Source organism: Nerophis lumbriciformis, linkage group LG04 (genome assembly GCF_033978685.3).
Source record: "Nerophis lumbriciformis linkage group LG04, RoL_Nlum_v2.1, whole genome shotgun sequence".
NCBI lineage: Eukaryota > Metazoa > Chordata > Actinopteri > Syngnathiformes > Syngnathidae > Nerophis > Nerophis lumbriciformis.
The window spans coordinates 23813553-23826811 of NC_084551.2; the positions used below are offsets into that span (position 1 = coordinate 23813553).

The 13259-nt window shown below is 39.5% G+C and overlaps 1 protein-coding gene across 11 annotated transcripts in view; it reads right to left on the minus strand.

Moving 5' to 3' along the window:
• Positions 1–10935, minus strand: part of grb10b (growth factor receptor-bound protein 10b) — a 165623-nt gene extending 154688 nt beyond the window's left edge. For 3 of the 11 annotated variants that reach the window (XM_061951054.2, XM_061951049.1, XM_061951045.1), the window contains exon 1: positions 10659–10934. The gene's annotated coding sequence lies outside the window, so the exon portion shown is untranslated. Of the gene's footprint in view, positions 1–9392; positions 9412–10658 lie in introns of those variants that run through there. The other 8 variants (XM_061951046.1, XM_061951047.1, XM_061951053.2 and 5 more) reach the window with 6 other exon arrangements.
• Between the last annotated feature and the right edge of the window lie 2324 nt (positions 10936–13259).

Below are 13259 nucleotides of genomic sequence, written 5' to 3' on the forward strand. Positions count from 1 at the left end.
AAAGGTGGCAATAAATACTGATAAAGTTGAGGAATGCTCATCAAACACTTATTTGGAACATCCCACAGGTAAACAGGCACATTGGGAACAGGTGGGTGCCATGATTGGGTATAAAAGTAGATTCCATGAAATTAAAAAAAACAAGGATGCGGCGAGGGTCACAACTTTGTCAACAAATGCGTGAGCAAATTGTTGAACAGTTTAAGAAAAACCTTTCTCAACCAGCTATTGCAAGGAATTTAGGGATTTCACCATCTTCCGTCCATAATATCATCAAAGGGTTCAGAGAATCTGGAGAAATCACTGCATGTAAGCAGCTAAGCCCATGACCTTTGATCCCTCAGGCTGTACTGCATCAACAAGCGACATCAGTGTATAAAGGATATCACCACATGGGCTCAGGAACTCTTCAGAAACCCACTGTCAGTAACTACAGTTGGTCGCTACATCTGTAAGTGCAAGTTAAAACTCTCCTATGCAAGGCGAAAACCGTTTATCAACAACACCCAGAAACGCCGTCGGCTTCGCTGGGCCTGAGCTCATCTAAGATGGACTGATACAAAGTGGAAAAGTGTTCTGTGTCTGACGAGTCCACATTTCAAATTGTTTTTGGAAACTGTGGACGTCGTGTCCTCCGGACCAAAGAGGAAAAGAACCATCCGGATTGTTATAGGCGCAAAGTTGAAAAGCCAGCATCTGTGATGGTAATGGGGTGTATTAGTGCCCAAGACATGGGTAACTTACACATCTGTGAAGGCCCCATTAATGCTGAAAGGTACATACAGGTTTTGGAGCAACATACAGTATGTTGCCATCCAAGCAACGTTACCATGGACGCCCCTGCTTATTTCAGCAAGACAATGCCAAGCCACGTGTTACATCAACGTGGCTTCATAGTAAAAGAGTGTGGGTATTAGACTGGCCTGCCTGTAGTCCAGACCTGTCTCCCATTGAAAATGTGTGGCGCATTATGAAGCCTAAAATACCACAACGGAGACCCCCGGACTGTTGAACAACTTAAGCTGTACTGCAAGCAAGAATGGGAAAGAATTCCATCTGAGAAGCTTAAAAAATGTGTCTCCTCAGTTCCCAAACGTTTACTGAGTGTTGTTAAAAGGAAAGGCCATGTAACACAGTGGTGAACATGCCCTTTCCCAACTACTTTGGCACGTGTTGCAGCCATGAAATTCTAAGTTAATTATTATTTGCAAAAAAAATAAATAAAGTTTATGAGTTTGAACATCAAATATCTTGTCTTTGTAGTGCATTCAATTGAATATGGGTTGAAAAGGATTTGCAAATCATTGTATTCCGTTTATATTTACATCTAATATGGAAACGGGGTTTGTACATACATACATACATACATACATACATACATACATACATATATATATATATATATATATATATATATATATATAAATAAATACATACATACATACATACATACATACATAGGCATTTAAACACTGCCCTGCGATTCACATTTTTACATCATGAGTGGACCATAATTAATAGAACGATGAAATGAACTTGATAAACTTTACCATCATTGATAAATTGCCAAGTTTGGGTGGGTTTTTGTTTTCTTTGCCTTTCGCCTTCAAATAGGGTTCACCCGGTGCATTGCTCTCAGCACCTGAGTGGGTTTATTCAGTAACAGAATTAAATGACCGCAGTCAATCTTCTCTGCGGATGGAGGCGGGACGCTACAGCTTCCACACATGAAATTCATGTACAGAGCCTCACGAGTTGCTACCTGCTTGTGAGAAGCATCGTGAGGTAACAAAAAATTTGGAGTAAAAAATATGATTGCAAAGCCAAATGTCTGGTGTGGGTATATTTAATCTTCAAACTGAATTAGTAACATGAGCCCATCAACAAAAAATTAAGGAGCCAGTATGCCAAATTTGTTGGAAAGTGACAGCAAATAAACAACAAAACAAACCACTTGACCCATATTTTCCAACTGAGGAAAATCCTACACTTTAAGATGATCAATATTTATTGAAGTGCAATTTTGGCTCACAGAAATTGAGAGTCAATTTTAGTTTTTAATCTTCTTTATTCTTATTTTAGATACTTAAAATGTATTGATCTTCCAATTACAAAAGGTTAAAAAAATCTAAATGTATTGCATTTGAAAGGAATACTTGCATTATTATTATTATTAATATTATTATTATATACCATGATTACATTAGTGCAGGGCTAATCAACTGGCCGCCTGAGGCCAAAATCAATCTGAGAATGACACCAATTCAGTTAAAAACTTGGAAGAAAACAACATTATTGTGACAAATTAAAAATGATAAAAACACTAGAACGCTCACTGCTGTAAAGAGGAAAACATATTGGGGAATCTTTAAATTGAAATTTTTGCCTACTAAAGGCCAGGGTCCACCGCATTGGATTCTGCCTAACGAGGCTGTTTTCCCTGAAATGTTTAATTCTGACAAAAGAAAATAGATCAAAAACAAAAGTACACTGCAGAGAATTCTGGCTCTGAAAAGAAAAATTATAGTGAAGGGAGAAGTGATAACCCCCGGTCCTTAGCTCACTGAAAGTGGCCCCTAGAAAAACTTATTTGAATAGCCCTGCATTAGTGCTTCATTTGGTCTCAAAATTTTGCTGACAACAATATTGTTTATTGGCAATAATTTCTGGGACATTAAATCGTTCCACAAAGTAAAATAAAACACAATTTATAGCCTCAATGTGTATTTTGGGGAACATGCACTTTTTGTTTCTAATAAATCCACATCAACATTGAAATTGCACTTTTTAAACATGTGTACATTAATGAGAAATAAAGATAAATGAAAAATATCCACTGTTCAAAATCCACCGACATCACTGGCACTCTATTGCAGCGACCGTGGAGAAACTATACCTGCGTATTTAAAGGGGTGATATTATGTTTTGGGGTTTTTTTTACATTAAAGTACCAGTAGAGTGGAAAAACAAGTTGCATCTAGATTGAAGCTATTATCATATACAGTATATCTGATGTATGACACAAAGTTTGCGAGTAAATAGTTATCATCAAAATAGTATCAATCTCAATAAAATCCATGAGCTAGCAGGTCGCATGATCACGTGACGTAGAAGTAGGAACCACAGATCCCTTCCCTAACAACAACAATGCAAACCATGCAGACTTTGTGAGAGTCAACAATGATAACTTTGGGAACAATTATGATCCAGAAACTTATATTCTTGATCCTGGATATAAGGAGGATGAGCTACAAGTTTTAGAAGCTCTGCTAAACAACTCCAGCTTTAGTGAATCACCAAGCATCATGTAGCAGTATTGCTAAGTGCTAAACAAGAAATACAAACTACAAAACGATAACTTACTATACAGTGTACAATGTACAATGCACAAAGCAAACTATAACCTGACCTAACCCAAGAATGGAGAACATTTTTTCTCAGCAAAAGACGAGAAATATAACCTTAGAAAAAGATCTGACTTTAAAACATTTGTATGCACATTAGGGATGTCCCGATCCGATATTTGGATCGGATCGGCTGCCGATATTTGCCAAAAATTGCGTATCGGCAAAGCATGGGAAAATGCCGATCCAGATCCAGTTTAAAAAAAAACTCCGGTCCGTGTTTTCCAACGCACCGATTTAAATAATACATTCCACTTTTCTGCTGCGCCGTAATATCCGTTCCGCATTTTCCAGCACACCTTCAACACATCCACAGGTCTGTGGATTCTCACGCAGTTGCTTTTAGCTGCTGGCATTACACGACAGGCTCTTCTCACTCTTTTCTGTGTCTGTGCTTCTCACAGACAGCAAGTGCACCTTCTTACACACGTCACATACTGTCACGTCATACGTCACATACTGTCACGTCATACATCACATACGTATACGTCCTCCCCGAGCAGAGAGGTAGCAGCATGGCTAACGTTAGCTGTGATGCTAGCGCAGCCGTGCGAGCAACGCTCCCTCTAAGGTGCTCGCCTGTGCAATTGCGCACTGTTTAAGCGTCCTCTGCGCATAGCAAATCTATGCCACGCACAAAATCAAATAAAAAAATAAGCGCATAACAATTTTCGACACACGGACACGACAGAGAAAACAGTTTTCGTCATCATTGTTCAAATATTGTGAAGTCTGTCGAGACGCTTATCTCCATTCGGTGCCACACGCCCAAACCATCAAAATGCAGAGGCAAACATTTCCAGATCAACACCGTATGAAAAAATTAGTGATTTTTTTAGTTGTGATTTCCTTCTCTGCATGAAAGTTTAAAAGTAGCATATATTAATGCAGCATGAAGAAGAATGTTTTAATGTAGACATGCAAGCCTTGAAAGAAAATTTTGAAAATCAAGACTACATTTCCTGCAAATGGATGCATTTCTACCCTATATTTTAACTTTAGATTTATTCTCATATCAAACTCTTTTGGCTGTCTTTTTGACACTTACATCCGGCGCCCCCTCCACACCCTGGATTATAAATAATGTAAATAATCCAATGTGATTATCTTGTGTGATGACTGTATTATGATGATAGTATATATCTGATAGTATATATCTGTATCATGAATCAATTTAAGTGGACCCCGACTTAAACAAGTTGAAAAACGTATTCGGGTGTTACCATTTAGTGGTCAATTGTACGGAATATGTACTTCACTGTGCAACCTACTAATAAAAGTCTCAATCAATCAATCAAAACACATAGAATCATCATACTGCTGTGATTATATGCATCAAGTGTTCATTCAAGGCTAAGGCAAAATATCGAGATATATATTGTGTATCGCAATATGGCCTTAAAATATCGCAATATTAAAAAAAGGCCATATCGCCCAGCCCTAGTTCAATGATGCCATTTCTGTTTGTCATGTATAATTTTGTCTATTGTGTGTTTATCCTTGAATAAACAGGTCAGTTTCTTGTTACCAACCATTGTGTATTATTCAAACTCCCCTAATTCAGCTGGCTAGTTGTTATCAAGAGTACTAAAACCCTTTTCAACATGATTCTGACAACTAAGTAGGCTAAATAACTTTAAACTTTAATACATGCTCGGATAGGCCAGTATCGGTCAGTATCGGTATCGGTCAGTACCGGTATCGGATCGGAAATGCAAAAACAATATCGGTATCGGATCGGAAGTGCAAAAACGTGGATCGGGACATCCCTAATGCACATACAACACTTAAACTTTTAGTATGTCACTACGCAAAATCAAATGATGGAATGGATTCGGCAAAAAAATCAGAGTACTAATATGATTCAGTTTAAGAAACCAATCAAACTATGAGTGTTTACAAAGTACAAGGACGAATTATGATAAACATCTTGAACTTAGTGAAAATAAGATATTATTCATCTAATTAAGTGAATCATAATTGACAAAACTAGGTATAAAGATAACTGCTGTATTTAAAATGAATTGATGTGAATTGTGTGCAATATAAAACATTAATATTAACATACAGTATGTGTATTGCAATAAAGTAGAAAGGGGGTAGGATTAAATAAGTTTTGTTTCTTCCTACTCCCTTTTGGACACGTAGTAAATAAAAAATGTAATATGTAAAATATGTGATGTATCATATTGAAACTGTATACATGTTCGAAAAAAACTTCTACCAACCAACCAAAGCTCATTAACACGGACAAACAAGCAAGAATGCCCAATTTTATGGAAAGTGATAGCTAAAAAAACAAACAAACAAAAAAAACACCCAACCCTGTTTTTACAACTGTGGAAAAAACTGCACTTAACATTTGGGCAATTGTTGCTAACAGTGAGTGAGAGTTGTTTTATTTTTACTGTTTGTTTACCTATTTAGAATAACTACAAGTCACTAACCTTCCAAACACAATGGTAAAAAAGAGAGAAATCAAAGTTTATTGCGTTTGAAAGGAAAACCTGTATTAAATTGCATTAGGGCTAAATTTGGTTTAAAAATAATGCTGACAATAATACCGTTTATCCACAATAATTTTATGGGACAATACATCGTCCATCAAATTTTATTATCTGCCCAGGTCTAATCATGAGACTAAGACAGCACCCAACAATTGATCAACAGTACGGTACCTTGTTATTGAGGGGCATCAAACCATATCCTCAGACAGAAGTGGCCACTGAGCTTAGCAGTTCTTCTCAAATATTTTTTTGTTACATGGTGTAATAAGTGTGACCAGTAGATGGCAGTCAAAATAAGAGATACGTGTAGACTGCAATATGATGGCAATATGCATTACATACTATACATTACCTTTTGCACTATATTAAATTATATTATTATGTGTTGTCAACTTTGTACTTTTTTATGCCATTGTCTGAAATAAATAAATAAAAGAAAAAAAAATGAATGACTCAACACCAACATTTTACAAACCCCGTTTCCATATGAGTTGGGAAATTGTGTTAGATGTAAATATAAACGGAATACAATGATTTGCAAATCATTTTCAACCCATATTCAGTTGAATATGCTACAAAGACAACATATTTGATGTTCAAACTGATAAACATTTTTTTTTTTTGCAAATAATCATTAACTTTAGAATTTGATGCCAGCAACACGTGACAAAGAAGTTGGGAAAGGTGGCAATAAATACTGATAAAGTTGAGGAATGCTCATCAAACACTTATTTGGAACATCCCACAGGTGAACAGGCAAATTGGGAACAGATGGGTGCCATGATTGGGTGTAAAAGTAGATTCCATGAAATGCTCAGTCATTCACAAACAAGGATGGGGCGAGGGTCACCACTTTGTCAACAAATGCATGAGCAAATTGTTCAACAGTTTAAAAAAAACTTTCTCAACCAGCTATTGCAAGAAATTTAGGGATTTCACCATCTACGGTCTGTAATATCATCAAAGGGTTCAGAGAATCTGGAGAAATCACTGCACGTAAGCAGCTAAGCCTGTGACCTTCGATCCCTCAGGCTTTAGTGCATCAACAAGTGACATCAGTGTGTAAAGGATATCACCACATGGGCTCAGGAACTCTTCAGAAACCCACTGTCAGTAACTACAGTTGGTCGCTACATCTGTAAGTGCAAGTTAAAACTCTCCTATGCAAGGCGAAAACCGTTTATCAACAACACCCAGAAACGCTGTCAGCTTCGCTGGGCCTGAGCTCATCTAAGATGGACTGATACAAAGTGGAAAAGTGTTCTGTGGTCTGACGAGTCCACATTTCAAATTGTTTTTGGAAACTGTGGACGTCGTGTCCTCCGGACCAAAGAGGAAAAGAACCATTCGGATTGTTATAGGCGCAAAGTTGAAAAGCCAGCATCTGTGATGGTATGGGGGTGTATTAGTGCCCAAGACATGGGTAACTTACACATCTGTGAAGACGCCATTAATACTGAAAGGTACATACAGGTTTTGGGGCAACATATGTTGCCATCCAAGCAACGTTACCATGGACGCCCCTGCTTATTTCAGCAAGATAATGCCAAGCCACGTGTTACATCAACGTGGCTTCATAGTAAAAGAGTGCGGGTACTAGACTGGCCTGCCTGTAGTCCAGACCTGTCTCCCATTGAAAATGTGTGGCGCATTATGAAGCCTAAAATACCACAACGGAGACCCCCGGACTGTTGAACAACTTAAGCTGTACATCAAGCAAGAATGGGAAAGAATTCCTGAGAAGCTTAAAAAATGTGTCTCCTCAGTTCCCAAACGTTTACTGAGTGTTGTTAAAAGGAAAGGCCATGTAACACAGTGGTGAACATGCCTTTTCCCAACTACTTTGGCACGTGTTGCAGCCATGAAATTCTAAGTTAATTATTATTTGCAAAAAAAAAAAAAAAAGTTTATGAGTTTGAACAACAAATATCTTGTCTTTATAGTGCATTCAATTGAATATGGATTGAAAAGGATTTGCAAATCATCGTATTCCGTTTATATTTACATCTAACACAATTTCCCAACTCATATGGAAACGGGGTTTGTAATTGTTACACCCAGGTAAATCTGCTGTTCATTCAACTGGAGATTATGATGGTTGCACTTAATACACTAAAATGATTCCCCAGCGCGGCCACCGCTGCTGCTCACTGCTCCCCTCACCTCCCAGGCGGGTGATCAAGGGTGATGGGTCAAATGCAGAGGATCATTTCACCAAACCGAGTGTGTGTGTGACAATCATTGGTACTTTAACTTTAAATAAGATGTGAATGCATTGGCCATTAATTGTTGTTTACTTGCTTGTTTGTATCCATAATTCATTTATATCTAATTCCCTTACAAGAAATAACAGGAATATAGGAAACTTCCCATTCAGTGTCCAGTATTTATTTCAGTCATAATGGCTGATTTGTTTTTGTTGCTATTGTTAAAAAGTTACTGAATCAATTTCCACTCACTAAATCGTTTCGGATCTAAAAAAAAAAAAGATAATATTGTACCTGAATCGTATTGGCACCCCTAAATTCTGAAACGAATTGTTACACCCCTATTGAACATTTTAGAGAGGGAAATCATTTTAGCTTCATTCTGAGTTTTGGGAAGTAGTGTCTTCCACTATAGTAGACAACCAGTTGTAGTAAATCAATACATGTGTGGACCAATTAAAAGCAATTGGATCATTTTCCACTAATTTGATGCAGGCACCTGCCTGATACCGAAGTACATGTCGAACTACTTCCTTAAAGGCCTACTGAAATGCGATTTTCTTATTTAAACGGGGATAGCAGGTCCATTCTATGTGTCATACTTGATCATTTCGCGATATTGCCATATTTTTTCTGAAAGGATTTAGTAGAGAACATCGACGATAAAGTTTGCAACTTTTGGTCGCTGATAAAAAAGCCTTGCCTGTACCGGAAGTAGCAGACGAGTAGCGTGACGTTACAGGTTGTGGAGCTCCTAACATCCGCACATTGTTTAAAATCATGGCCACCAGCAGAGAGAGCGATTCGGACCGAGAAAGCGACGATTTCCCCATTAATTTGAGCGAGGATGAAAGATTTGTGGATGAGGAAAGTGAGAGTGAAGGACCAGAGGACAGTGGGAGCGATTCAGATAGGGAAGATGCTGTGAGAGGCGGGTGGGACCTGATATTCAGCTGGGAATGACTAAAACAGTAAATAAACACAAGACATATACTGTATATACTCTATTAGCCACAACACAACCAGGCTTATATTTAACATGCCACAAATTAATACCGCATAATAAACACCTCCCCCCTCCCGTCCATATAACCCGCCAATACAACTCAAACACCTGCACAACACACTCAATCCCACAGCCCAAAGTACCGTTTACCTCCCCAAAGTTCATACAGCACATATATTTCCCCAAAGTCCCCAAAGTTACGTACGTGACATGCACGTAGCGGCACACACGTACGGGCAAGCGATCAAATGTTTGGAAGCGTACTCACGGTACCGCGTCTGCGCATCCAACTCAAAGTCCTCCTGGTAAGAGTCTCTGTTGTCCCAGTTCTCCACAGGCCAATGGTAAAGCTCGACTTTCATCTTCCGGGAATGTAAACAATGAAACATCAGTTGTGCTTGTGTTGTTGCCGCAGCCGGCCGCAATACACCGCTTCCCACCTACAGCTTTCTTCTTTGCTGTCTCCATTGTTCATTGAACAAATTGCAAAAGATTCACCAACACAGATGTCCAGAATACTGTGGAATTTTGCGATGAAAACAGACAACTTAATAGCTGGCCACCATGCTGTCCCAAAATGTCCTCTACAATCCTGTCACGCGCTGACGTCATCATACCGAGACGTTTTCAGCAGGATATTTCGCGCAAAATTTAAAATTGCACTTTAGTAAGCTAACCCGGCCGTATTGGCATGTGTTTCAATGTTAAGATTTCATCATTGATATACAAACTATCAGACTGCGTGTCGGTAGTAGTGGGTTTCAGTAGGCCTTTAACGTAAATCTCTCTCTACTACTTGCTGTACATATCCTACCAAGTCGGACCTACACTGTTTCAATATCCATTTCTCTGTTCTCAATTGTTGATGACTGAAGATAACAACCAAACCTAACCCCCCTCCACACCCCGGATTGTAAATAATGTAATAATTCAATGTATACACCCTGATGATTATCTTGTGTGGTGACTGTATTATGATGATAGTATATATCTGATAGTATATATCTGTATCGTGAATCAATTTAAACAAGTTGAAAAACTTATTCGGGTGTTACCATTTAGTGGTCAATTGTACGGAATATGTACTTCACTGTGCAACCTACTGATAAAAGTCTCAATTAATCAATCAAAAAGCACAGATCTAAACAAACTTCTTATGCCACTCAGCACCATGCAGTGGGACAAGGTGAATAATCCTGGGAAATCGCCTCTGTCTTTTTTCCCCCCTCATTTCCAGCCCCCTATAAGGCTGCCAAGTTGTCAGCAGTCCAACTGGATGCAAAGTATGTGCTACGAGAAGCTGCTGTTACGCAATAGTCAACACGACATGCTGGCAGGCGGACACTGCCTAAGTCCAAACAGCACCAAGCAGGGCTTGAATGGAGCTTCGCAGACGCGGGGAAGAATGTGAAGGAAAGTCCACACAAGCGCGGAGGATGTAGTGGAGTCCTCACGGAGTTAACTTCAAGTTGAACCAGCGGCAAGTGTTGCAACTTTGCCCACGCGCTGACACCTCTCGGCGGCAAGCACTCACCTCACAGCCCGGGTCAGCCAGCCAAGCTACACGGCCCTACCCGGACACGCGCGGCCGTGTGGAGGTGAAAGGCGACGGGGCAGCGTCGGGCTCAGGTCGCCGTGGTCAACATTCCCCAAAGCGTCGAGACGAGCCAGCAGGAGGATGGAAGAGGGAAGGCGGACAGAGTGAAGTAGTTGTGACGGCGAAGACTCCCAAGTCAGATCATCTCATGCGGCCAAGCGGGACGCGCGCGCACACACACAAACACGCGCACACACACACACGCGTGCGCGCCGACTCACGCGCCCGCGTGCGCGCTAGCAACTCCGCCCCTTAAGGTCTGACCACGCCCTCAAGCGCGAGGGCAACTGCGATGCCATGATTGCTGCGTTCGCTGTGGCTGGGAAAAAGGGCGTGTCCTCAGAATCCCTGCTTTCATTACACACGCGTAATTTTATTACTGGATATTCGTCTGTCAAAGCAACATTTGCAAGAAAGTGTGCGACTGAAAAAAAAGTATGGATGGAACATATTTGGCTTTTTTGATGTTTGGTTTACGATTGATTGAAACTTTTATTAATAGATTGCACAGTTCGGTACATATTACGTACAATTGACAACTAAATGGTTTTGATTGATTGATTGAAACTTTTATTAGTAGATTGCACAGTGAAGTACATATTCCGTACATCCATCCATCCATTTTCTACTGCTTATTCCCTTTGGGGTCGCGGGGGGTGCTGGAGCCTATCTGAGCTACAATCGGGCGGAAGGCGGCGTACACCCTGGAAAAGTCGCCACCTCATCGCAGGGCCAACACAGATAGACAGACAACATTCACACTCACATTCACACACTAGGGCCAATTTAGTGTTGCCAATCAACCTATCATTGACCACTAAATGGTAACACCCAAATAAGTTTTTCAACTTGTTTAAGTCGGGGTCCACTTAAATTGATTCATGATACAGATATATACTATTTTCATAATACAGTCATCACACAAGGTAATCATCAGAGTGTATACATTTAATTATTTACATTATTTACAATCTGGGGTGTGGGATATGGGGGGGGGGGGGGGGGTTAGGTTTGGTTGTTATCAGCGCTTCAGCATCAACAATTGCATCATCAGAGAAACTGACATTGGAACAGTGTAGTACTGACTTGGTAGGATATGTACAGCAAGTAGTGGACATAGAGAGAGAGAGATCAGAAATTATAAGAAATTATTTACATTTGATTATTTACAATCCGAAGAGGTATGATGAGAAAAGGAGGGTGTTAGTTTAGGGTTGAAGTTGCCTGAAGGTGTTCTTTTAGTGCGGTTTTGAAGGAGGATAGAGATGCCCTTTCTTTCAACACCCGAATAAGTTTTTCAACTTGTTTAAGTCGGGGTCCACGTAAATCAATTCATGGTATTCACGATCCTGCTATATGCGCTGGCACGCATGTAGACACCCAGAAGGGACCATGTTGTTGTATTTTAAAATGTATTTATTACTTGTTTATCAGCAGTTTAACAAAAATGTCACAAACTCACCAATTAATATTTCATAATCTCTCCTGCAATACTTTTCTTTACCAGAACAATTGTACCATACAAATATTGAAAATAAAAAACAGTATGTCCCAGTTTAAGCTGCTTTATTAACACTTTTGACCTTTAACTTAAAATAGTGAACCAGTGTTAACCTTAAAAAAAAAAATATTACTGTGGCTAACATTCCTATATATTCCACATAAGTGTACACATTTACTGCGATGAGGTGGCGACTTGTCCAGGGTGTACCCCGCCTTCCGCCCAATTGTAGCTGAGATAGACACCAGCGCCCCCCGCGACCCCGAAGGGAATAAGCGGTAGAAAATGGATGGATGTACACATTTATTAACCACCACATAAAATCCATAACACACTTATCTTGGTTACAGTAACACTATAGTCCATTTTGAACATACATACAGGGTTATTGAAGTGAATTGCATTACACCTACACAATTGTACATGTACAAAAAGGAGTAGGAAGAAACAGAGCGTATTTAAAGGTGCCATATGTAGTAATGTGGCCAGAAATGGTACTGCAATCACGGTCAAAATTCTGTAGTCCCCTCCCACTCTCCATGACTGAGGTTGCCAGATACACAGGCGAATCCTACTCCAAGGTACTTCAAATGGTAATCGACGAGTCCTACGCTGTAGGTTTCTCTTGTTTATGCTTCTTGCAAGATGGTTTACTAAGTCATTATGCCACATTTTACTGATGTCGATGAGCCAAATGTATTTGTAAAGTTACGCAGCAATATTTTTGTCGGAACAGATTGTTGGCATTACCCTGCTAAAATGTCTAGTTTGACCGCACGGACCACCATCAAAATAATTAAATATAATAATATAAAATGTAATATATATTGCATAGGCCTACTTTGATGGCAAGCCAAGGCCAACAGTAAAATTACCGCCACATTTCATTCAGCATAACTCCACGTTGCATCCAACCTGATGCACTGCATTCTCTTCCATGTATGCACATAAAAAGAGCATCAAACACAAATATAAATAGACGGAGTAGACATTAAAAGGGTAAAATAAACTAGATTTTTGGGTGTAATAATCGATTA